The 26,120-nt window shown below is 39.9% G+C and overlaps 2 long non-coding RNA genes across 1 annotated transcript; one reads left to right on the top strand and one right to left on the bottom strand.

The window, feature by feature from the left end:
- LOC110990889 (uncharacterized) overlaps positions 1-26,120 on the bottom strand; it is a 445,142-nt gene that overhangs the window by 362,971 nt on the left and 56,051 nt on the right.
- Positions 2,553-25,899, top strand: LOC147799542 (uncharacterized). The gene is made up of 5 exons (XR_015424870.1): positions 2,553-2,769; positions 20,237-21,017; positions 22,015-22,139; positions 22,776-22,877; positions 24,166-25,899. It is a non-coding gene; the product is annotated as an uncharacterized LOC147799542 (long non-coding RNA).

Here is a 26,120-nt window from a genome sequence, read left to right as displayed (position 1 = left end):
ATCTTGTCTACGACTGACTGTAGTTTGACGTCATGGTGTGTGTTGCGGTCAAGATGTAAACTACGGCTGCATCCGAATCTCTTGTCAAGAGCTAGGTATAGGTCTTCGCTCCATTGGAAATGCGTGGAGACGCGTAGACAATAGACCCAGCCGTAGCTCTGAAAGCCCAAGCCTCATATGGTCGCGTTTGTCCAGGCTTTGGGGGTAGGAAATACATGGTTTTTTATATTGATGCAAATTGCTCGCATACAGTTTTGGGAAATGCTTTTTTTTCTCTTTGCAATAGTGGCCATTTTTTTGATTTACATTACGAAAAAAATAATAATTGCATTATCTTCAGCTCTTCGTCGTACTTGTGCACACTTACAGGGCCTATTTCAAGCGCGCCAATCACCAGCGCTGTTTTATCCCCTGTTTGGTACCCTGCCCAATATGTGCACAAGTTGATCGACGACCAGTTTTCCACGGTGGCGCGAGCATTAGCATTACAATGCCTACGCACAAGAACGCATGTGTGGCCAAGTTGGCGGGTTCGTTCAAATGTGACTTCACAGGAGGTGAGATTAAAGGTGAGAAATACCACTGGCTTACCATCCAACAATTGAAAATAAATGGAGAAAAGACGGCAAAGATGATAACGAGATTTCTGTATTACAAACTCCACAAGTTTGGGCTTGGCTTTGTTGATTTTACACTGCTTTTGCTGTGGTAAAGTGCACCCTGCATTTAAACATGGCGGCCCCACAGTGACTGTTAGGCATGCAGGCTGGGAGTTTAAAGAGGTTCCTTTGGTTTCTTAACTTTGAAGCAGTAATGGAGAGACGAAGAACACTCCTGTGAGACCGTTTTCTGGATTGTTGCACATCTGAGATGTATTTTGACACTTTATTGTACTCAGCAGGTCTGGAAACAGCTCACGCTATACAAACACTGTAGGCCTAGCCTACTTCTGATAACAGCCCAACAGTAAATGTTAATAAAATAAAAAAATAGGCCTAGGGAGTAATAGGGGCCTATGTACTGGTGTGTTGTAAATCTGAAACATGACTTTTGGCCAACAAATTTTTCAACCAATGAAAATCTCCAGCCTGTATGTGGGGCCAAAGTTACTAATTTGATAGTCAAAGAGTAGTCTAAACAAACTGGAGGATAGTATGATTTGATGTGGTAAATGAAGAGACAACATTACTTTACACCCCACGAGAATTTGTCAGGAAGTCAAAGTCTTTAAAACTAACTAGACCTATCCACTGAGGTTCAGAATTATATAAATACATTATACAATCTGTAATTTCTACATATTTCAGTGAACCTGGTAAAAATGGGGTAGAAAGTAGGCCTCATACTTAAAGTCTGTGTTGCATGGAACCATGCATGGAGATCTCTACTGATTGCATGATGCAAATCTTAAAATTGGAGGTTGTGCTAATCATTTCTAAATACAATTTGATTATTTTCAAAGATTTTTCTTTGCCAAAATGATTTTGGTTATTACCGTAAAATCTTTTTGTACTGAAAATACAATGGGGAAAGGTCTAGTTTCCAAGATAACTGTCCTCATTTTTCTTGTTCATCTGTCTATGTGCTGTCGGTATGTTTGTCAGTCTATCTGTTATTCATCTGTCTGTTATTCCGTTGTCTCTCCCCCTCTCTCTCAGTCATTCTCATTCAGATACGAAGGTTATTGTGGCAGCACTTACCATGTACATGTATGTTTCCTTCCTCAAATTAGTTTTACTTATTGTTCATGGATGTAGACTGGAATGCTAGTTAGCTTTTGTGATGGAAATGAGACATTGGCTGGATTGTTTTGTGAGTGATAGATCTGATGTAGTCAAATATGCAGTAGTCTTTTTCAAGCAGTGAAAATTTGTTTATTCCCGTCTTTGTGCAAAACAAATCATGATATTCTTGCAATAGAGGTTTCCACAGGAATGTGAAACACATAAATATGAAGCCAGCGTTGAACTAAACGTCATCCTGATGGTCATTAGCTTGCAAAAGTTATTAAAGCCAGATTCAAGGGCTTAAAAATCAGGTGCACTGTGATTTTGTTCTGTCACAGCAACACATTGCTCAACCGAAAGTTCAATTGATGTTTGAATATTGTAGAATTTAGTTTATTTATGTCATGGAATGATACTCAATTCTAATGACGCTGTTGTATGAAGAGGCTCAATATCTATTTTAAATAACATTTGCACTTTTGGCTTTATCATGTGTGTCATTACAAACATCCATTGCAAATATATATGTAGGGTACGTGTATATCTTCAGTTAAACCCCTACATGAAATGTTTTCAACTGTTTATGTTGCACTCTATGTTGGCAACACACGGTGCGGCGTCTCCATGTGAGAATACAGCATGCACAAGTATTGAACATTGGCTACGGCTCTCCACCGCTGCTTCTTTTGATCAAAATTTGAAGCCGTATCGCAGGAGGCGGGACTGGATTATGGCTACCCCTGTAATGCACCAGCCCATAAAATGCCATGTATAACTAGATTGATACGCCTGCAGTGCTGGGTGCACATACATGAATTACAAATTCTCAATCAGCTCTCTCCATCTTTCCGATCCTTCAAAGCCCTCTGAGAATCGGCAAACAGGCTCCTCCACTCATATTTTCTTGCCATTTTTTTCATTTTGCATGTTTTAATGACTGTTATGTGCATTCATTTCAGCTAGAGCACAAGCCGCTGATGAGTCGTTGCTTACAGGACGACCAGCTTCTTGTCATTTCTCGATGATGGCCACTGCTGTTAAGGTGATTGTACTGTGAGTAGTAGAGAATAGCCGATTCTGGAGCACACCCCCTTTTTCACCGTTTTCAGCAAAAACCCCTGGGTAGTACATCGACGCAAAAAATCGGGGAAATCCCCTAAAAATCTGGAATTCCAGATTTTAACAATTTTCACTGGGTACCTCATCGACCCCAAAATCTGGCTCTAAAAATACAGGGTAAATATACACCTTCTGAGCCAAAATCTCTTTCACCCACCTGCGCCGGGGATTTCCACTCAACTTTTAACCCCGGCTGGCTAAACAACTCGTGACTGGTACTGACTTACACAAACAAAAAAAGGGATTTCCCCTTGCGAACAAGTCGAGACTTGCCCGACCTGAACTCGTGACCTCTACTTAAAGCATGGCTCTGTTCAAAGCAAAACACGCTATATTTACAACCGCCTTAAATAAATGGTCTATATATAAAAATACAAAAAACATGTCAAGTCAAGGCGTCAGAAAAAATGATGAAAATTTTAGAGATCTACATATAAATAGAGACATGAGCAACCCACAACACCGGCCTCTACTAACGAACTTTAATCGATTTAAGAAAGCATTTTTAGAAGATTTTGTCAAGCGGTATAACATCTCATTACCGGCAATCACCCGTAAATCTCACACTAAACCCGAGCTCATTGAAGCTATACGGGCAGATCAAAAACAATTTAGATATCTCCCGCGTCAGTCATATCGGCAGCTGTTGAAAACGGTACAAAAATATAATATTCCTTATGCGAACAAAGACAGATATGTCAAACAGGACTTTATCAATGCGATTAAAGCTTATACACAACCTAAAGAACTCGAGGAAGTAGACATTAAACGTATATGGCGTTTTAAAAATAATTTTCGTAATTGGGAGTTGATTCCTCGCTTCTATGAAGACGATTTAATACATTTTTTTGATTTTTACAAGCAGTTGATAGAGAAAACAGCGTTAGCCGAACTCAAAGAAATCGGGAGTTACAAATTACAAACACATCTTAAAGTGCAGTTTAGATTGGAAAAAATTGACGGAACGATTGACTACGGCACCTTTCCCTTTCAGAGTGATCAAGACGTAGTAACGAGTAAACCAAGCGTTAAAAATGCACTTGCTAAGCAACGCGAAGAACAAATCGAACAGGTGGAGGCCCATACACAAAAAGGCTCGGGGTGGATCTTTGACAAAGTTGTCGCTTTTTACGTCAACGTGGTTAAATATAATCCAGTGGGTTCTTCTTACATTCCGTTGCCTAAGGAATTGTTAGACAAAAAAGCAATCATAAATGTTCAAAATAAAGATCAAGAATGTATCAGATGGGCATTGAGAGCGGCTTTGAAGCTGTATTCAGACGGTGTCAAAAGTCAGCTAGAAACAAATCCAAAATATAAAATAAATAAGGAGCGACCTTCGACTTACCGGTCAGAATCGGACGGTTTAAATTTTACAAACATAAGCTTTCCAACACCGATTTCACAAATTCCACGTATCGAATCGCAAAATAACTTGGCGATCAATGTGTTTGGTTACACCAAAAAAGACGGTATTTACATTCTGCACAAAAGCAAGCGTCAAGAAGAAGGAGCGAGTGAAGCGAGCGGACTACGAGCGCAGCGAGAACCGATCAATTTACTTTACTTTAACAAAGGTGAAGAGAATCACTACTGTTGGATTAAAAACTTTTCTCGGTTGACGGGTGATATCGATCATCACGAGCATAAGAAACACTGGTGTTTCAAGTGCATGTCGCATTTCCAAACGGAAGAAAAGTTAGCCTGCCACAAAGAAGATTGCCAAGGCTTAAACGTTCCTACATGTAAAGTTGAAATGCCAGCCGAAGGTGAGAATATACTCAAGTTTAAAAATTATAAAAATAAGCAAGACGCACCTTTTGTCATTTACGCCGATTTTGAGTCTGTTTTAGAAAAATTACCGCTGACTGACACAAACACGGTGAAAACTCAGATTCACAGGCCTTGCGGGTACTCATACGCAGTCGTCAGATGCGATGGAGTTTGCACTAGCCGAAAAACATATAGAGGCCAAGACGCAGCTGTAGATTTTGTAGAATCACTTTCTCAGGAAACAGAGAAAATAAATGAAACGTTTAAAAACAAAGAGCCGTTGATTTGGAACGATCAATTACAAAAAATTTACGAAAAATGTAATAGATGCTGGATCTGCGAAAAGTTGATAGATCGAGCAAAAGCGGATGAATCTCACTGTCAATGTGATATTCCAAAACCACCTGAGACAAAAGCTGACAAAATTGCTTTCTGTCATAAAAATGAAGCTGGGTTCAAAGAGTGGAAATGTTTAGATTGCGAAAAGCCCATCAACAATTTTAGAAAAGTTCGCGATCATTGTCACGTGACGGGGAAGTACCGAGGCCCAGCGCATGCTAGTTGTAATCTCAAGTTAAGAATAGTGCCCGACCAAACACCTATTCCGGTTATCTTACACAACTTGGAGAAATACGATGCGCACTTGATTATGCAGGGTGCTCACGAATTTTATGGGAAATCAATTAAGTTGATCGCTAAAAATACCGAGAACTACATTTCGTTTTCTTTTGGCCAACTCAGATTTTTAGACTCCTTTCATTTCATGGCGGCTTCGCTAGATCGGTTGGTTAAAAATTGTTCACCAGATGATTTTAAATTACTTTGTGAAAGGTTTCCAAATAACCCAAATTTACTCTTGAAAAAGGGAATTTACCCCTATGAGTATATAGACTCCTTTGATCGATTTCAAGAAACAAAACTACCGCCTATAGACGCTTTCTATAGTTCTCTGAAGCAGGGAGGGATAACCCAGCAAGAATACATTCGTGCGGAAACAGTATGGGAAGCCTTTGGTTGTCAAAACTTGGGGGACTACCACGACTTATACGTGGAAACGGACGTGCTATTGTTAGCGGGTGTATTCGAGAACTTCCGGAAGGTATGCAAGAAGAACTACGGCCTTGACCCAGCCAACTATTATACGGCGCCAGGCCTGTCGTGGGATGCATTGTTAAAGCATTCGGGTATACAATTGGAACTATTGACAGACATTGACAAGCACTTGTTCTTTGAAAGGGCCAAAAGAGGTGGTATCTCGAGTGTGGGCGCAAAGCGATACGCGAAAGCTAATAGTCCAGAATTACCCGACTACGACCCAAATAAGCCAGAGTCACACATTTTGTACCTAGACGCAAATAATTTATACGGCTGGGCGATGAGCAAATATCTACCCGTAGGGGAATTTACCTGGGAAACAGACTTAGAAAAATTTAATTACTATTATATCCAAGAGTTACGGCTAACTGACGACTACGGTTACATGTTTGAGATCTCTTTAGATTACCCGGAACGTCACCATGACAATCATAATGACTTTCCACTTGCACCCGAAAACATGTCGGTGCCGAACGAATGGTTTTCGAGTTACCAACAGGATTTAATTGGTAATGGCGAAGTAGCGAGCGGAGCGAGTTCGGTAGACAAACTAGTGGCTACTCTCGGCACCAAAGAAAAATACGTGGTTCACTATCGTACATTACAAAAATACCTCAAACTAGGGTTGTGGATCAAAGAAGTTCACCGGGTACTGCGTTTCCGCCAAAAGCCGTGGATGAAGAGCTATATTGACAAAAACACAAAATTGCGCAAGAAAGCAAAAAATGATTTTGAGAAAGACTTTTTTAAATTGATGAACAACTCGGTCTTTGGCAAGACGATGGAAAATGTAAGACATCGAATTGACGGCCACCTCCTAAGGGACGAACAAGACGCCGCCAAAAACAAAAAATTAACGTATAAACCGAATTATAAATCGACGGTACCATTTGGGGACTGTGAGCTTTCGTTTGTGGAGATGTACCGAACCAAAACAAAATTAAATAAGCCAATCTATTGCGCTGTAAGTATTCTCGATATCTCAAAAACGTTAATGTACGATTTTTACTACAACGAACTAAAATCAACTTTTGGTGAAAAAGTAAACCTACTTTATACGGACACTGATTCTCTATTAGTTCAAATCGAGCAAAGCTCTGACGATTTAACCGGTTACCTAAACGAAAAGCGTCATTTGTTTGACTTTAGTAATTATCCACCGGGTCATCCGCTTTACAGCGTCAAAAATAAAAAAGTCATAGGCAAAATGAAAGACGAGTTTGGCGGCAAAACAATTTTAGAAGCCGTTTGTATCAGGCCGAAAATGTATTCGATCTTAACTACCGATCACAAGCGAGCGCCAGCGAGCTACGAGCGAAGCGAGTACTTTTCTTTAAAGAAGGCGAAAGGGGTCTCCAAGGTAGTAACCGAGAAACGATTGACCCACGAGATGTATAAAAGATGCCTATTTGAAAGGGTTTCTCATTTCAATAAACAACAACTATTTAGATCGGATAAACATCGGGTGTTCACCATTTCACAAAATAAACTTAGTTTGTCGCCGTTGGACACAAAGCGTTATATATTGCCGAACGGAATCGATACGTTGGCTTACGGGCATAAGCGAGCGCAGCGAGCTAATCAACAGCGAAGCGAGCTACTCCGGTAATTCGGTATCCTCGGGTACGACCTGAAGTTCCTCTTTGACGAAACTCCTATTCGGGCCGTTTAAAAGGTAGTACAATGTTGGGCCCGTTTTGACGCGTTTGCCTTTCACTCGTTTACCAAACTGACTAGTTCGCTTTTCAATTTGATAGACGTCCACAGACCAGATCGGATCTGTTGCCCTTCTGACGGTGCCGCCCTCTTGCTCGCCCAGGTAATAGAGGTACCTGACGACTGCGTCTGGAGGAAGTTCTCTTTGGGTAGTTCTTACAGGTGCACTGGGTTCTTGGTTCACTCGCTTTGATTTTATAGCTTCTGCAGGAACGGCATCTATTAACCGCGTTTTTTCCTCGTTTAACGATTTCACGACCTGTGACAAACGCTCTACCCATTCCACGTTACGCACACCCACGTTTAACATTTCTTGAGCGTATTGGTGGCCAAATAACCTTTCGGCTAAAGTGCGGTTAAACCTTTCCACGATTCCTTGAGATCTGTGTACCCCAGGTTCACCCACTTGAATTTGTACTTTATTTTTTGTCATTAACTTTTTAAACTCGCCTTTGAATTCAGATCCCGAGTCTACCATTACGAATTTGGGCCATGTCAGAGGTGATCGCGAATAAATCTTCTTTATTACTTCACTCACTTGTTCGGCGGTTTTACTGGTCAACGGTTCTGCCTCTTTATATCGCGAACCCACGTCTACCACGGTTAAAGCGTACTTAAACGTTTTCCTTTTAACTCGGTCCCAGGGTAAATACAAAACGTCCATTTGATGCGCGTAATTAGGTTTGACCGATTCTGATTGCAACATTGTAGGTCTGGGTACGTAATGTGGTGCGGGTAAGTATATTTGCCAAACGGCCTGCTTTTTTAGCCACTTCCTAATAACTGATTTGTCCGCACCGGTCTTTTCGTGTAGACGATCGACAGCACTTTCTCCTCGCCAGTAGCCTTGCGGGCTGTAAAACAATTTTGAAAATTCTCTCTCTATTTTAAAATAAGTTACACAAAGCGAGTTACGAGCGTAGCGAGTACCGGTAAGCCAACAACCCGACTATCGCAGTTCCACCTATAATCCAAACAAACTCGCGAATTTTTTGATCTTCGGAAGGCTCGTAAAAATCGGACAACTTAGGCTCTGGTGGTAACGGGATAATACTCTTACCGGTCAATTCTGAATACTCCCGCAACGCTTCGTCCACGTTTACAAATGTTTGCTGACTCTTGCCTTCTTGTTGACTTCGTTCATATAAAAAGTCTTGCATGTGTGCGCGTTTTTGTTCCCACTCTTGTTTTGCTTGGTCCAATTGTTCTAACGCGAGGTCGTGACGCTTTCGTTCTTCGTCGACTTTACTTTTTGATAAACTGTTAAATAAAAAATTTGAGCCCGTGAATGCCAAGGCGTTTACTATCGCTCCTCCAACCATCATTAAAGCACTAGCCATTTTTAAAATAAGGTTAAATTAAATATGGAGAACGAACGAAGTGAGTACGACTGGAGGGAGTACGAGCGAAGCGAAGCGAAGCGAGCAACGAAGCGACCAGAGGGAGCAACGAGCGAAGCGAGTGTTACCGAAGCGAGTGTTACCGAAATTAAAGATAAATTAATCGAGATTCAAACCGAACAGGTAGAAACTCAGCTAAAGATCGACGAAATCGCCCATATGTTAGAAGGTGAAAAATATGAAGATCTGTTTTTTGCAGCGGGTTTAACGTTAGTCGTGTTTTCTTTTCTTTTTAAAATTATAAAATAAGAATTGTATTATATAAAAGTAAGATGTATACCAAAAAGCTTAACCCGAGTCGCAGACTTAAAGTTCCTCGCGCGATCAAAGGCGAGCGGCGCGAAGTCACCATTACGCACAACCCGAGTACCGTAGACGCGGGTCACACGTTAAACGTAAAATTCCCCTCTTTAGGTATGGACGAAGTCATGGTACCCGGTACTGCAAAGTTGGCTTTTAAACTCGATCTCGACGGTGCCTTGGACGACAACCGGACGGTTTATAACAACTTGGCGAGAAACCTGGTGTCGGAAATAAATGTGAGTCTCCAGGGAAACAAAATCGTAAGTTACTATGACGCGGACGTATTTCACAATTTCAAGGACAATTGGTTACCCCCGTCGCAGACCAAAAATATGGCGTATTTTGGTTTGGAAAGAGAAAACGTAGCTAAGATACGTCTAGGGGCTGACGATGCTAATGTCGCCGCAAACGATGGTAAGGGCAAAGCAATTGCTGACGCTTTTAAAAACAGGTACGCGATTCCACTAGACACGCCTATGTTGACGGATCACGCTCCATTTTATCCTTCGTGGTTTAAAGAGCCTCTAACGTATCAACTAACTTTTAACAGGCACGACAAAGTGGTTAATTCGTCAGATACCACGGCTGAATATCAAATTTCAGATCTGACCCTGGAATACGAGGTAGTCACCAACCGAGACTTGGCCCAAACCTTGAGAAACAAGAAGACAATGTATTACCTTTTTGACCGGATTCACTCGTGGAAGAAGCAAGCGGTAAACAAGTCAGACACGCTGTGGAACATCAGCATCGACCAGAGTATTAGAAGCCTAAAAGGGGTGTTGATTTTATTCAGAGACCCGACGATCAAAAATCCGCAAAAATTTTATAATCCGCACATCACTAAAACGGTCGTCACAGTCGAAGGAAAACCAAATCAATTGTACTCACAGGGTCTGTTTGAATATCAACACTGGAACGAAGTTACAAAGTATTTCGGAGACTCGGATAAAGAATTGGCTAGAGGGGTCGTCTCGGACTTATCCTTGTTGGGAGTAGACATGGCGGACTATCTAAAAGACAAGTACGGTCTATGGCTCGACTTCCGAAGTTCCGACGACAATTCTGCTCACGGATCGGGCAGACCTCTAGGCGGAGGCGGGGACATATCTATACAGATGGAACGAACGGCCGAAACCGCGGGACCGTTGACGATGTACGTATTCCTGGTGATGGACTCTCAACTAACGGTGGAAGACGGAAACTTTAAAAGTCTGGTTTATTAAAAATGAACGAGCGAGTGGAACGAGCGAACTACGAGCGAAGCGAGAACGAGCGAGCGAGTTATGAAAGAAGTGAGAACGACCGGAGGGAGTATGAGCGTAGCGAGAACCAGATGTTTAAGAATCCCCACTGCGCCTTGATCGTGGGCAAAACTGGCAGCGGGAAGACTAACTGGATCTTAAATCTTTTAGAGACAGAATACCGATTCACCTTTGAAGCTATCGTCATTATATGCCCAACGCTTTTTAAGAATAAAACGTATTTAGAACGACTGTGGGTGTACACCGATGAAAACGTTTACCTATGTGACCTGGATCGAGAAAGACTAGAATTAAATGAGGCAATAGAACTTTATCAGAGAGTATTCGATGGGATAAATACGTTGTTTATTATCGACGATTGTGCAGCTGATCAGTTTATTAAGTATCGTAAGAAGTCTAAGAGTGGTTCAGTTTGCGCGTTGTCGAAAATGGCTTTTAGCGGTCGACACTACCTCCATTCGTGTTGGCTTTTGACGCAAAAGTACAATTCAGTTTTAAAAGATTTTCGCGAGAATACTGCTTGGACAGCAATTTTTCATTGCAAGGACCGTGGTTCGTTTGATCAGTGTCTGGACGAGAACGACATTGTACCAGATGAAAAGAGAGGGGAAATTAAAAGGCATCTACGCACCGTGAGATTTAGTAAGTTGGTGTTAAATACCGAAGCGCCCGCAAGTTACAATATTTTTTAGCTAGTTACTCAGCTATGTTATAATACGTTTTAGCTAGTTATTTATTTGTTTTACTTTGTTGATAATTACTTACCCTTTGCTTGAGCATAGCTAATTCAGCTGTGCTATAATAAAATTTAATTTAGTTATAGTAAATAGATAACAATGCTACAATACGTCCAGCTAGTTATTCAGCTAGTTATTGCAGCTAACTTGACTTATTATACAGTTGAATACATACGACTAAAGCATACCTACAACAAATTTAAAGAGTACTTATTATTAAAATGGACGACATAAAAAGCATATTCACTGAACCAAAAAGCGAAGCAATCAGCTCAAACGTAAAAGACCGCCTTTGCGCGATAGCTGCCTCGGGCGAAAGTAAGAAGTATCTCGGGAAAGAATACACGATAAAAGAAATCGAAGCTCTACCACCAAAAGAACAAGAAAAACTGTTTAACCTCTACGAAGTTAAGTTTGGCAAAGAAATCGTTAAAACTCTCGGTCACTCGATTTTAAGTTTGTACTCTCGTCTACTAGGAATAGCCACCCCGATCGATCTACTCGGATTCAACGTCAACTTAAAATCAGAGGAAGCGCTGACTAAGGATCTCAACGACGACCCGATCATCAGTCAAACGATGGGTAGACTACTTACAGAGGTCTGTTATAAATATGGAGTTTATCTTTCTCCACTTACAACAATGCTGATTACAACAAAACACCTGGAGTTTAACAAAAGTTCTGTTATTATAAAAGAGGATGTCAACAAACGAAGTGAACCCAACAGAAGCGAGCAACAACGAAGCGAACTCGAGCAACCAAATTCAGAAAGCAGTTAAGTCAGTTACTAAAGCTAAGAACCCAAAGCGCGTAGAACAAGGTAAAAAATTGGCCGAACATAACAAGAAGATGAAGCAACAACTCGTTAAGATGAAATTAGCGGGCGAACCGAGTGAAGAATCTAGCTTTACCCAAACGGCCTTTGAAAACAGAAGCTTGATACTCGGTGGATTGGGTATCGCTGGTGTTGTGGTTCTCTACTTAATTTGGAAAAATAAGTCGACTAGTTCACAACAAATTAGCGTTCAACCAAAGCAAAGCTTGACTAAAGAACCGGATTTAGATATGGAATAAATACTCCCTTTGGTCGTAGCTCGCTTTGCTCGCTTTATTTAAAAGTTCTTTATATATAAATATGAGTAACGCTAAATCAATCGACGTAAACGGAATCGCCAATACGGTTTACCACGGCGCAGTTGTTTCAGGAATCTCACTCAGATACGCCATGCTGTCGAGTAAGCTATTTAAAATTAAACCACCGGACTTCAATAAGTTGTCTGCCGAAGATGCATTAAAATTAACCGCTTTGTCCAGCGGCGCACTCTTTACCCAAGGTTGGTTGGTGGGGCAGGGTATCTTACCCTCAACGTTTCCTATGGGCGGACCGAGTTAAGTTTTCTTATTTTAAATGGAAGAAGAGGGATTTGAAATAGACGGCATGGGTCAAGAACGTGAACAAGAAGAATTTGAGCAAGACTACCAAGATGAACTTGAATGGGACGATACCTTTGATGATGATATATTAGAAAACGCCCCAAACCCTCCTGTAGTTGGACCAGAGTCTAGTCTCAAAGAATTAAGACAGAAGGTAGATGAAGATAAGCTTAGCGATGAAACTAAAAAGGCGGTGGATAGTTTTTATAACGAGATTAAAGAAACTACCGGACTTGAACCGACCATGAAAGACACCAAAATATTTAGCCTCGATTCAAAAGGAAGACTCTATGCAACCCATAACGGCAAAGAAATCCGCCTGACTAGATTAAAAAAAGATAAAAGTGGGCAAAAGTTTCTCGCGTTGTCTAGCTTAGAACAAGAAGGTGGTAGAGATTTTATTAGACGCACTTTAGGGTTAAAAGGCTACAAAGACCCTGGATTTCAATTAATTGAAGAGGCAAAAGCTGTTTCAGAAAATATAGAAAAGATCACGAGTGAAGACGGATCTGTAGACGAATTAGATGAGGCACTCAATCAACTTCAAGAAATAGCAGAACAGTCTCGTAAGTTAAACCCAGAAGATACAAATTCAGAATTTACTCTCAGAGAGATTAGAGGATTTGACCAAAGCTTACAAACAATAAGAGGACAATTAAAACTTGTAGAAGCTAAGATCGCGAGTGTAAAAGAAAATATTCAGACAACTGAAGATGCATTAAAGGAACCAGATATCACTCAAGAACAAAAAGAATCAGATCTTAAATTTCTTAGAGAATGTAAAGATGAGTTACAAGCATTGAATACCCAACGAAAAAATTTAACCTCGGGATTTAGAAACCAACTTAAAATGTTAAAAGAAACGATCCAAACGGCTCTAGGTAAAGATTTGACTTTACGCGAACGAATTAATATTTTATTTAGAGAGCAAGGCGTCACGATCGTGAGCATTTTAACGGCTATTGGTTTAGCTGTGAGCACCATCGTTAGTAGTATCGTGGCTAGCGTCAGAGCTGTTGGAACTCCTAGCGTAACGCCTGAACCCACACCTAAACCAACGCCTGCTCCTCCTTCCAAGGGCGGGGTCACCGATTGGATCAAACGTCAATTACAAAATTTAGCCAACGTATTAAAGAAACTCGGGTTGAGCGCATTAGGAGCTTTGCCCGGGATCATCGGTAGCATTTTGAGTTGGATTTTTAACGTAGCGAGTAAAGCGGTTGGATGGGTGGCAGAACATTTATGGACCTTGTTTGTAGGCTTGGGTGTTTTGCTTTTAACGTACGTGCAAAAAGGGTAAAAATAGATTTTAAAATAAGATAAAAATTCACCCCAAATTTGAGGTGAATTTTTTTTTATGCCTTACATCAAACCGTTCTCGCTTCGCTCATACTCCGCTTCGCTTCGTTTAAGTTAAAATTTTATACAGCGTAAAACCGATGACACCTACGGCAACGGCTCCGATGGTTAAGGACAGTTTTTCTTCGTTGTGTGCGTCGAGCGGCTTGGTCGCTGCGGCCTGGGCCGGGGTCGGGGTCTGGGTTGGGGTTGGGGATGTTGTGGTGGTAGTCTGCGGGTTAAAATTGTCTTCGGCCACCGGGTTTAAGTTTAGACCTTGTACGTATCCAGTCTGCATGTCTGCTGTCGCGATTTGTAAATTATTGTTATATCCCTCAAACGTACCGATGCGTAAGTCCATGTCCGAGGGCACCAGGTATAACCCCGGAGCTATTACATAATCTAACGGCGTTTTCGCGTACTGTAACGAATCTTGAAATTGGTTGATCGATTCTTCGAGGTCAGGAGCTGCGTTAAATAATGCTTGTATATTTTCTTTAAATTGTTGTTGCGCGTCTAATCCAGTGCTGCCGGCTAAAACGCTGGTCTTGGTCTTTGCCTGCGCCCCGAGTAACGCGTAGACGTAAGCTCGAATAGATTCATTCACTTTTCTAATTCCCACGTCCGTCAACTGGGTCCTTTTGCGAGGTATAAAACCCCACCATCCGGTAGTAGCGACTTTTGGGTCTTGTTCGATATAACCTACTACATATTGTACCGTTTTGCCAGAGTTAACTGGCGCATAATGCCAACTCATTACCTTGTGATCTTCTGGCTCGAGGCTAACCTTATAACCCAGCGCATCTTCTAGAGTTGTACCCACGGTTTTCGCTATCTCTTCTGCAACTTTATATTGGTTATACTTTTTACCCATAGGATAAAGCGCGTCTAGATCAAAGTTACCACCTGGAACGGGCAACCACCTACCAGTACCAGCTCGGTCAAAATAATAAGCAGTGCCAAGGCCATTTGTATGGGGGTCAACGGTTTGCCTAAAGTTATGGTTTGGGTCAACTCCAAAGTCGTTGCAAACATTTAAAAACTTCCCATGATCGTAATAATTATTAACCAGATCAAAGATGTTCTCGGTTGGTAAACAAAAATCACACGAGTTAAAGATTCTTCTTACCGTGTAATATATGTGAAAGTTGTACAAGGCGGATATATATGGATCCGCGGCAACGATTTTCCCAAAGTCGACTCCACAAGCCGCCGTCGCGCAATAGATTGCAAAATTTAATTGGTTTTGATAAAACGACATCTGGTCTTCTTTCCAGCGTTCAATCAGCTCTTTAGTTTCATATGTAATTTTAGGTAATTTATAAGGTGTTGTCATGTCAAGGAGGTCTACCATAAAAGAATTGTCTTTGTTGACTACAACGTTTAACTGACTAAAGTTGGTTCCCATTTATTTTAAAAGAATTTTAAAAATAATCTTTACCAGTCTTTTACGGGCGCCGTTGGAAGGGTCAAGTTTTGGTACGCGGGTGGATCGCTACGCTCATACCCAACCGACTTTGTAAAACTTATTCGCCAAGTTTTTTCATAAGATCTTTTTTTAAAACCGCCGCTAGCGCTTCTGCTCTTTCGTTGACTCGACGTTCAAATTCTTGCTCGCTGTGAGCTTTGCTCGATTCCAATTTTGTAGATGTACGCGATCTAATCTTTTCTTTCATCTCGTTAAATTTTTTCAGCTCAGATAAAATAAGGGCAAATTCTTCCTGGGATATGTCGCCGTCTTCAATCGCGTGAGATACGTATTCTTCGATGGTATTTAATTTAGCGTCTGCCAACATTCGAATTTGATCGTGTTTTTTAGTTTTGTGGGTGAGTCTACGAGATGCATACTTTAGAATCGCGTAAGCGCCAAACGCACCGATAGCGACGCCTTCCATCACGAGCCCGACGGGACCAGTGATCACTCCCAAAATGGCGGGAATGCCTACGGCCGCCGATGTGGCACCTAGTGCTTCCACGCCATACTCTACGTATCCAAGCGCGGTTAAGAGTCGTTTGATCTTTTTGTAACTAGCTTCGCGCGCGTCGCGTTCTCTTTGGATTTGAGATTTAATTTCTTCGATCTTTCTTAGCCTGTAAACCTTTGTTTCCGCTTGTTCGGTTGAAGCTCGCTCGTTCTCGCTCCGGTCGTTATACTCACTCGCTTCCACCGAGTTTAAATCAGGATATATGTTAGTCGTCATCTTATAATTAAGAGTTTTTAAACAATATTCACCTCGAGCAAAATTCCATCTCCTTCACCGCTTACCAACCTACCTTTGTCGTTTTTTAAAGAAAAGGTGAGTTCGTCTATGTTCCGATCTACGAGCCTTTTACAGGTTGGGTTTACCTCTAAATTGCACAGAGCTGTGTCTCTGGTGCTGAGTACAGTTGAAGACTTCCCGTCATAAAAGTTATAATTTGGATCGAGCTGCTCGCAGTGTATAAACAGATATTTGATACTATCGATGTCATATTTACCTTTGTATATAAAAAAGTTTTGTAATTCAACAGAAGGCAGGCCGAGCAATTGACCCACGTGCGTGTTTAGTTTTAGTTTTAAATAAGGGTCAAAAATGACTAAAGTCACCGATTTTGACTTTTCATATACTTTAAAACTCACGCCTGGAATGGCGTTTAAAATAAAATCAAACCAGTCGATTCCGTAATACCCGGGTTCTAAGGTGATGCTGCCAGTCAATCCAGAGATACTTATAGACTCAAACGCTTGCTTTGTGTAAAGTTGGTTAAATATGGGTTTTGCTTGGCCTTTTAAAATAGATTGTACAGTAGAAGACGTAGTATCCCAAATGAACAATTGTTTCTCTTCAGTTGTCGGTGGTGGCCTGCCCTTTAGATGGTTTGCATAGTCTAATCTATCAAAAATTTGATTGAGGGCGTGTATAATGCCCGCTAGTGTCGTTTGAAAAGACAAAGAAATGATCAAACTTACATCTATTTCAGTAATCATTCTTGGGTAAAAAAAGTCATCTAGCATTTGTATTACAAAAAGCTCGTCTTCATAAGAACCGCTGTCAAGAAGGTTTAACTTTTTTTCCATTTCTTGTCGTAAAGTATCATTAGATAATAGATTAAAATATAAAGGCTTATAATGTACACCAAAATAAAAAGAAGAAAAATCAGTAAATTTGTCTTTTATTACACTTATTATAGATAACATGTGTGCTTTATATACTTTTATTCGTCTAACATTATATTCCCAATTTAAAGTGTATTTTTGTATGTTTCTTAAAAAATTTTGAGTCGCAAAAAAAAATCCAAAAAAAAACATCTATTAATTGTAAACTTGGTTTTTCAATTTCATATTTTTCACCTATATATAGATCACTATATTTTTGCACCAAGGCTTGATTGATTGATCCATCATCACCGGGTTCGTTAGATAATTCTTTTACCCCCCACTCAATCTCTGTCTCTCTCATAATGTTAAAAAACTTTTTTTCTAGCTGAATGTTTTTGGCACAGATACGTTTGCTCCCTTTTTCGTTTTTAATCTCGTTTTTTAGTTTAAATGTCTGTGGATTATTAGTCAAGTGAAATGTATGCGTCTCAATATCTTTCTCCATTTTATTAATAAGCATCTAATTCAATCAAGATTTTACCGACGTTGTTCAAGAGTTCATCTCGCTCGTTTCTCAAAGAAAAGGTGAGTTCGTCTATGTTCTGAGATAATAGCTTTTTAGGTGTTTTATTCGTTGATTCATAAGGGATAACGCCGAGCAGGTTAGAAGACTTTCCGTTATAAAAATTTACAGAGTGCTCCAATTGCTGGCAGTGAATAAACATAGGAGTTGAGTTATACTCACCTATATAAATAACGTTGGGCGAAAGTTTGTTTTCGGGTAAGTTTAACAAGTTAGCCACCTCTCTATTGAGCCGCAATTTGAGATTGAGATCTGTAATGGTTAAGGTCACCCTTTTTGATTCCGAGTGCACCTTAAAACTTACACCAGGGATGGCGTTTAAAATAAAATCAAACCAGTCGATTCCGTAATACCCGGTAGACACCACGATGCTTCCTCTTTGCGACTCGGGCAACGGTTGAGTCAAACTTGGAGCTAGCAAAGCATATATAGATTCTTTCATTCCCGTCAAAATAAGTTTTGGAGCCGTCTCTTTTCTTCTTTTTTCGTTTCTGTCCAAATTTGTATCCCATTGAATGTCGGTGTCTTGCGCCACGTATAAATATTCAGCTTCAAACTGAATGTTTTTGACCCGGACTACTTTATCGCCTTTAATGTTGTTAATCTCGTTTTTTAATTCAAACGTTTGAGGATTTTCAGTCAAGTAAAACGTATGCGTTTCCATTTTTAAATTAAACTATTTTTAAACTTCTCCATAGCGTTTTCCCAGTGCTTATCCGAGACATCAAAAAGTTCTTTCACTTTAGATTCAGTTTCCCCAGTGACGTCTTGATAACAGACTGCAATTAAAGCCTTCAACGGTTTACCTCGAGAGATATTACCATTTAAAACTTGGTTCAATCGATATTCTATTTCACCCGCTTCGCCGTTTTGAAAACAGATATTATACTTCTGCAACGTTTTTCTCGATTTTGGCGGCTTAGGTTTTTTCCAAACGTGATGCTTGTAATATCGATCTCCCACGTCTGCAGCGTCAAACAAAGAAACCCACCCAAAAATTTGACCGCAATGTTTACACGCGTATCTTTCACCCGTTTCAAGTATTTGGTGATCGCAAGGTGGCCTCGGTTGAACATTTCTCGTTGCCCCAATTATGCATACTTCCTTTAGATTCAGCAAGTGGCAAAGTTCCGCATCAGTCATTTTATATAAGAGTTTATTTATTTAAAGTAAAAAAAAAAATTAACCCCAGGATAACCGAGGTTAAATTGACTTTCACTAACTTTTATTTAACTCCCTTCGGTCGTACTCGCTCGCTCTGCTCGCTTTTAATCAAACGCGTCCAAAAGGTAAGGTTTTTCTTCAACCGTTAGCATAGCTGATATAACTCTATACCTAACACTCGCGCCGCAAGAAAGTGAACCGTGCGCGCCGTAGTAAATATCTTTAGGAGAGATCAAAGAGATCGCGTGGCATTTCTTATTTGCAAAAAGAGAGCGATCAATTTCTTTAAACGATTTATCCACCAAAGAGGCGTCATAGGCGATCTTAACGTACATCCTATTTTTATCGGTATAAGCCGGCTTAACTAAGTAATTAATTTGGTCGGGTATGTCGTCTAATCTCTGAGACACCTTAAAAGAGTTACGCGTAATCATGGGGAGGTCTTCCAGGGCCTCATCTGTTAATTTTTCAAAATGTCTGTAAACTGAATCATTTATACGTAATAGCAGCGATTCAGTATTGGGAGACAGTTGATAACAAATTTGTTTTTGGTCAGTAGGTTCCTTAGTACCATATTTGTAAACCGGGTTTATACCATAACAAGGGTCTTCGAGCCTAATCAACAATCGTTTATGTTGGCCCTCGTGAGAATAGAGAATCTTAGAAGAATTCTTTGCGGGTCTTAAAATGACTAAGTTTTCAGGGTCAAAGGGACCGTAGGTAATTTTTGGGTTTTTGTTGCCGGCATTTAGACGTTTGTGGTCATTTGAGACGATATACATTTGAGTTGACATGTTCTATTTATAATTAGGTTTTTTAAATTATTTATCATTTTTATTCAGGCGGGATTTCTGTCACGAGTTGTTTAGCCAGCCGGGGTCAAAAGTTGAGTGGAAATCCCCGGCGCAGGTGGGTGAAAGAGATTTTGGCTCAGAAGGTGTATATTTACCCGGTATTTTTAGAGCCAGATTTTGGAGTCGATGAGGTACCCAGTGAAAATTGTTAAAATCTGGAATTCCAGATTTTTAGGGGATTTCCCCGATTTTTTGCGTCGATGTACTACCCAGGGGTTTTTGCTGAAAACGGTGAAAAAGGGGGTGTGCTCCAGAATCGGCTATTCTCTACTACTCTGTGATCTCTTACTGTAGCCTTCTTGGTAAAACGTAAGTGATCTTTTGTTATTGGTCATCCCAAAGGTTGGATTCACTGATTGAGTCTCCTGTGAACTCATTGCCTCATGTCCTGTAGACCTAGTACATTAAGACCTACCACACCTTACTGTCTTATAATATAGCTCGTGTAAACAAAGTGTGACTTCATTATGTCTATCTAAGGATCATGCTTGGTGAATACATTTATTTTGCCCAAATACCGGGTGACATGTATATGGGGAGCTATAAAGGTTAAAATGGTCCCCCAAATCCTCTGATTTTGTTATGATTTCACATGCTCTCTTGGAGGTTACAGTTAATACTGTTTATAATTTGGGAATGTTTTCTGCAGAGACTGTGATCTCCTGTATTAGCCTTAAGTTGGACCGAGAGAGAACACTATTTCCTTGGCATCAGAGGCTCCTTTGGTACTAACTTTGCATCACTGGTTCATGAACGACTAGGACATGGTAGCAGCCCAATCGCTACCAACAAAATGAATACTCCCAACCAACACGACTCTTTTCAACCAATTAAGTTGTGCTTCTACTCAAGGCAGATTGAAGAGATTGCTTGGCTGAAAAAACAGGTGGGATTGTTTAAACATAACCCCAGATCAGCACTCCTTGTTTTGCAGGCTTGCACATGGCTGAAAACAAATCTTAAGAACTGGAAAAAGTAGAGGGATGTAATATGTTAAATTGCTGCTTACAGGCTTGAGGAAAAGGACTTTTTGGGAAGTGTATATGTATTTAAGGTGTTTTGAAAAACAAAATATACTGACTAGTCAAGCAACAATTGAAAAGAAATGGAAAAATGACAACTAAGAAGATTTTAAGAAGATTTATATGAGAAACTCCAGTGATGTGGGCTTGTATATTATTTGGCCCTGATCTTTGTTGGTTTGACACTGCTTTCAATGATGTTTCAACTACTGTTGTAAAGTGCACCTATATATTTTGAAATTGTGGCCTCCACATGTGTGCAGTAATACAGATTGGAATTCAAACATGGTTTAGTTTTCCTAGTTTCAGTAGTTTGACAGAGAAACAAGAGCAAGCTAGTCCCTGGAGGCAGTTCTCTGGAGTGTAACAAATCAGAGATATCTTATCACTGGTGACACTACTCGACAGGTATGGAAACAGTCTACATCATATTCTGATATTAGTCCATGGTTATGGTAATAATGAAATGCCTGGTTGTTATGTAGATCTTGACCTTGGGTTTTGTCTTTTAAGTTTTCAACTCATGAGAATCCCCAGCCTTTAAGGTTGGATTGAATTAAACTACAAAAAATGGATGGAATTTTTTGGTATGGTTGTACAATTTGTGCCAAAGTGAACAGAAACAAGACGGAAGCTGCATCTACAGGCTGCTTGTAGTGAATGAGGAGTGTACTGAAATGAAATGACCTCATTCCTGGATCAAAATCACGTACAAGGATGAGTGTACACATTCCACAAGGGTTGTTTAAAAAAATCTGGACTTGTTTTATTTTATCAGCCAACTTTTTACTCACTGAAGCCATCCTTCTGTGTCAAATACATTAAAGGTGCAATGCATCAGGTTGTTACAATATGGCAAGCTAGCCCACAGTAGGTACAATTCGCTCTTTGCACGCTGCCGCCCCAAGCATGCAGAATCTCGATCTTGACCTTTACAAAGTTGGTTCAGTGATTTCCATGTATGTTGCTTCGTCATTCTGTGCATGCTGTGTCGGATCTTATACCATACGATTGGACAATGTTTCAGAAGCTGATTGTGACATGATTGTACAATCTGCCAGATTGAGGCTCTCCATGCCTATGGCGGCAACATGCAGAATAAATAACGTGTGTGTCCAGAGTTTCTTTCATGATATCCTCAACACAAGACAGGCTTCTATCATACACACCAAGGATTCAACATTGGCTGGAAAGTATGATGTAAGCCATCTTCACAATAATTCTTTTGTGTTCCACATGCCTGGAAGAAGGTCATTTAGGGAAGCACTTATGACTTACTTTTCTCCATCTTTCTCATTCTCCACTGCCCTCTGAGAATCAGTTAATCCAAGCTAATGCACTCATGTTGTATTGTAATTTCTTCCTTTTGCATGTTTTTAATGACTGTTGTGTGTGTCCATCTCAGCCAGAGCACAAGCCGCTGAGTGAGCCGATGTTCATGGTACATCCAACCTCTTGAGGATGGGGTTCCTGTGCTCGTTGTTGAGGTGATCGGACTTTGATCTCTTGCTGCTGCCTGCTGGGTAAAAGGTACGTGGGTCCAATGTTGTTGGTTACTCCAAAGGTATAATTCACTGATTCAGTCCCCTGTGGACTCATATATATTTCATATATGGACCCAAAACATAATGATGTCAAGCTATTATTTTTTACTTGGACAGTTAATGCTTCCCCATCTTACTGCCTTAGGAAACTAAGCATGACGTCATTATGTTACAGGTCTCTTCACTTTTCAAAAAGTTGACAGGGACAGAGGTCCTTCTCTGTGGATTAATTTAATTTTCGCGTAAACCTGGGTGACATACCTGTGTATGGGGAGCCATAATTTAATACCATTGATAAATTTTGGATGGCAGGTAAAACATGAAATATCAGAGAGTGTTTGGCCCAACCCCTTCGGTGTATGCAAAATCCTATTGAATCAGACGATTTTGGACTGTCTAAATTTTCTTCTTTCTTGGGCTGTTGAAAGAGCCCAAGAAAGTCGAAGCTTTAGAATTATGTCTTTTCAGGAGTTGTGTTTGCTGATCAACCAACAATTGAAGAGAGTTGAAACAAAGGTCAATACGAAAATGAGAGTTAAAGACTATAAAGACATCGCAGTGATGTCTACTTGTATGTTATTCAGCTCTGATCTTTGTTGACTTGATTCTGTGGTTTTATTAGCTGTAGCATTGATGAAGAGACAAGACCAAGTCCGTTGGAGACAGTTTTCTGGAGTTTAACACATCACTGGCAACTGGCATTACTGACGACACAACTCACTCGGTAAGCACTTTATATCATGTTCTGATTTGAGCCTAACAATGAAAGTCATGTTCCAGATTTTGAACAATATCTGTATATAATTTTGTATACATGTACAATTGTTCTGTAAAATCTGGAGCATGGCTTATCAGGCTCTACTCTTGAGGATGACGAGAGCATGCTGGATGAAACGTCAAGCACACACTCTACAGTTCTTATCAGAACCATACCTCTTCCAAGGGAGATCTATCCACATGATGTAACCACAAGCCCTGTTTTTAGTCTCCACCATGTAAAGCGTCAAGTCTTATTTAATGGAGGTGAACACTTAGGGCAGTTATGTTTCCTGGTTTCCCATTTGTAAGTTGGTCTTGTAATTGGATGGTTTTGCAGCAAATTTGGCTCTATATAAGGCCTTATCCAAACTAAGCTTTTGTCTGTGACTGTGGGGTTGGTGAAAATCAACTGATCTTGTTGTCATTTTGTTGAACATATCCACTGAAGAATGTTTGATTCTGATATTCCCAAATTTAAGAGAACTATACACAAATGAAGGCAAAAGCTTGGGTCAGTCATTGTGTCTACTAGTAATCTTCTCCCTCTTGTACTCGTTAGTCAATCTGTTTTAGTAGTTAGTTTAGCCTGTGTATGACGATAGTCTTCAAATGGTCGAAAGGTGTATCTTGGTTAATCATGATGAGTACCATCTCTTCAATTATTCTTATTTATTTGACCATCACAAGAACAAACAAAGCAAAATTAAACACAAATTATTAAAAAAAAAAAGCACAAATACAAGTAAATATAAGCAGTGGCAGGAACCGGGGATAAAAATCCGAATACATAACGAGACAAATATCAGTTATGCGGGTCATCAGGGACTGCAAAAGTAAAATAAACTACTATTACCCCCGTTTATGCTCATATCAATAGCAAGACAAATTAACCAGAACAAAGGAAACAGTAGTCTCCACACAGGTGATAAAAATGACAGCCCAAAAAAGAGAAAAAAATATCTGAGGAGAACGTTTCATTTCCATATTTCCAAACGTAAGAAAATTATCCCGCAAAGTGAAGGCCATGCTATAAAAAGAATTTTTTTTACTCGTTCTTTTTAATCATGTGAATTTACTCATTTAAAAAATATCCAGTTTTAATCAAGTCCTCTGTGCCCTCCTTTTGAGGTGATTTTATTGGCTTGTTGGTAATTTTGGTTTTTTGTCACTTATTATTCATGTGATGCCTTTAATTGTAAATCATGTCATCCTAATTAAACACTTTTCTGTGATTTGTTTACGCCTGTACTCAGTACCACAATTACGGCCAAGATTTGGACTCTAGCACTGTGCCTATCTGTTCTACGCGTTAGTCTTCTGCTGCTGGTCGAACAGTGATACGCTCCATGCTGTGACATGCTCGGCCTCAATAAAAGTAACAAGAGCATGATTTTGATTTCCTCAACATAACAGAACTGAATTTGCAACTGTTGCAGTGACCGTTTGTCTTGTGGTGGCAACAAAAGGTTTTGTTGAAAGGTTGCTACTTTGCGTGGTTTTTCTGTACCATCTGGTGTACCTCAAGGAAGTGTCTTGAGCCCAATCCAGTTCTTATGTATACCAACGACTTTCCTTATCACATCTTGTCAGCTAGCACTTTATTTGGTAACAGTGCTCTTGTGTATAGGCCAATATAATGTCAGTCTGATGACCTTCAAGACATCCATGGCTTTCAAAGATGTTGTCATGCTAATAAAATGCATCTCAATACATTACTAAGGAAACCAAAGTTTTGCTTATGCTAGGATGGTCAAAGAAAATAGTGGACCTGAATTGTACCTTAGTTAACATGCAGTTTGAAGCTGATAATGAGTACAAAATTTCTTGGGAAAATCTTGTTATGTCACTACCAAATCAAACAGACTTAGTATGTCTTGCTTTCATCTTGCAAGTTTCTAGTGTTGACTATTCTGGAATACAAGTAGCCTATCTGGTACCTTCACAACAGGAACCTTATACATTGACAAATTAGAACAAAATTCAACGTTGAGCAACCAGAATAATTTTCTAGTGAAGAAGATTTAAAATGGATTACACGGATTGGTTGCATATGTACATTGAATTTGTCTTTACGTGAATCTAAAAGCATCCATCTTTTGCTTACATTTGTTGTTAGAGGTCTTCATAGAGCTTTTGACCGTGAAATAGTCTTAGTGAACAGGTGGTACATTGAAACGATCAGGCTGGACAAACCTTAGGGCACTAATTCTAACACTTCATCATTTTGCCAATTACATGCTCTTGAGATGACCTACATGTACCTGAACGTTTGAGAACTGAAGTGGTTTAAATAACCCTTCAACACGGGATCAACTCACCAAGTACCCACTTGAATTTGAAAGTATATGAAACTTGACAGAGTACTGATTGAATTTGCAGTGGAGTACCCTTGTAATAAGGTCGTTGGGACTGGCAAGTTGTGGGAGGGTCACTGTGTTGTTTGGTGCAAGGAAGCACAAAATGGGGGGATTTGCATACCTAGGATTTGCCATGTGGGCCAGATGTGTCAATGGTTTTGCTTTTGTCGGTATTCAAGTGTATTTTGTTATTTCGTGGTGTCTTTCTGTTTTTTCGGTTTTTACACAATAAATTTCTTTTATTGTTTTGGGGGTACTTATTGTTTAATTGATTGATTTGTTTCTGTAATTAATTTTTTTTGGTTATTTTAATGTATTTGTATGTCATATTTATATTATTTTGCCAATTGTATATATTTTTTCTGTTCGATTTATTTATTGCCATTTCTTGAATCTTGTGCTGTTACTGTATTGTGTATGTGTGTGCACGTTTATGTAAACCTGGAGCTTCAGAAATGAAGTCTTACGGGTGACAGTTATTGGATTAACTGTGCCTCTCCGGGCATTTGTAAGTTTGTGTTTGTGATATCAGTGTATTTTGTGTTATGTGTTTTTGTTTAATGTTGCTGTGTTCTTTATCTTGGAAAATGCCGAATAAATGAAATTGTTTCCCTCATTGTACACACGTTATTTAGTCTCTTTTCGACGAAGAGTTTTTATCTCCGAGGTTAAGTAGGTTGACAAATGGTCCGAATGGGCGAGCTTGGGGTGACTCGACAAGGATGCAAATTTCACTATCCCCTGGAGAAAATTTTATTTCGATATTTGGAAACATTAAACAAAAAGGTTTCATATTTTTTTGGTTTTGCATGCTACACACGTCAAATACACGCCACGTTGTCTCCATATCC

The sequence above is a fragment of the Acanthaster planci genome, linkage group LG03, assembly GCF_054643075.1.
Source record: "Acanthaster planci isolate LZ-2023a linkage group LG03, COTS_SCS, whole genome shotgun sequence".
NCBI lineage: Eukaryota > Metazoa > Echinodermata > Asteroidea > Valvatida > Acanthasteridae > Acanthaster > Acanthaster planci.
This window is presented reverse-complemented; position numbering and strand designations above follow the sequence as displayed.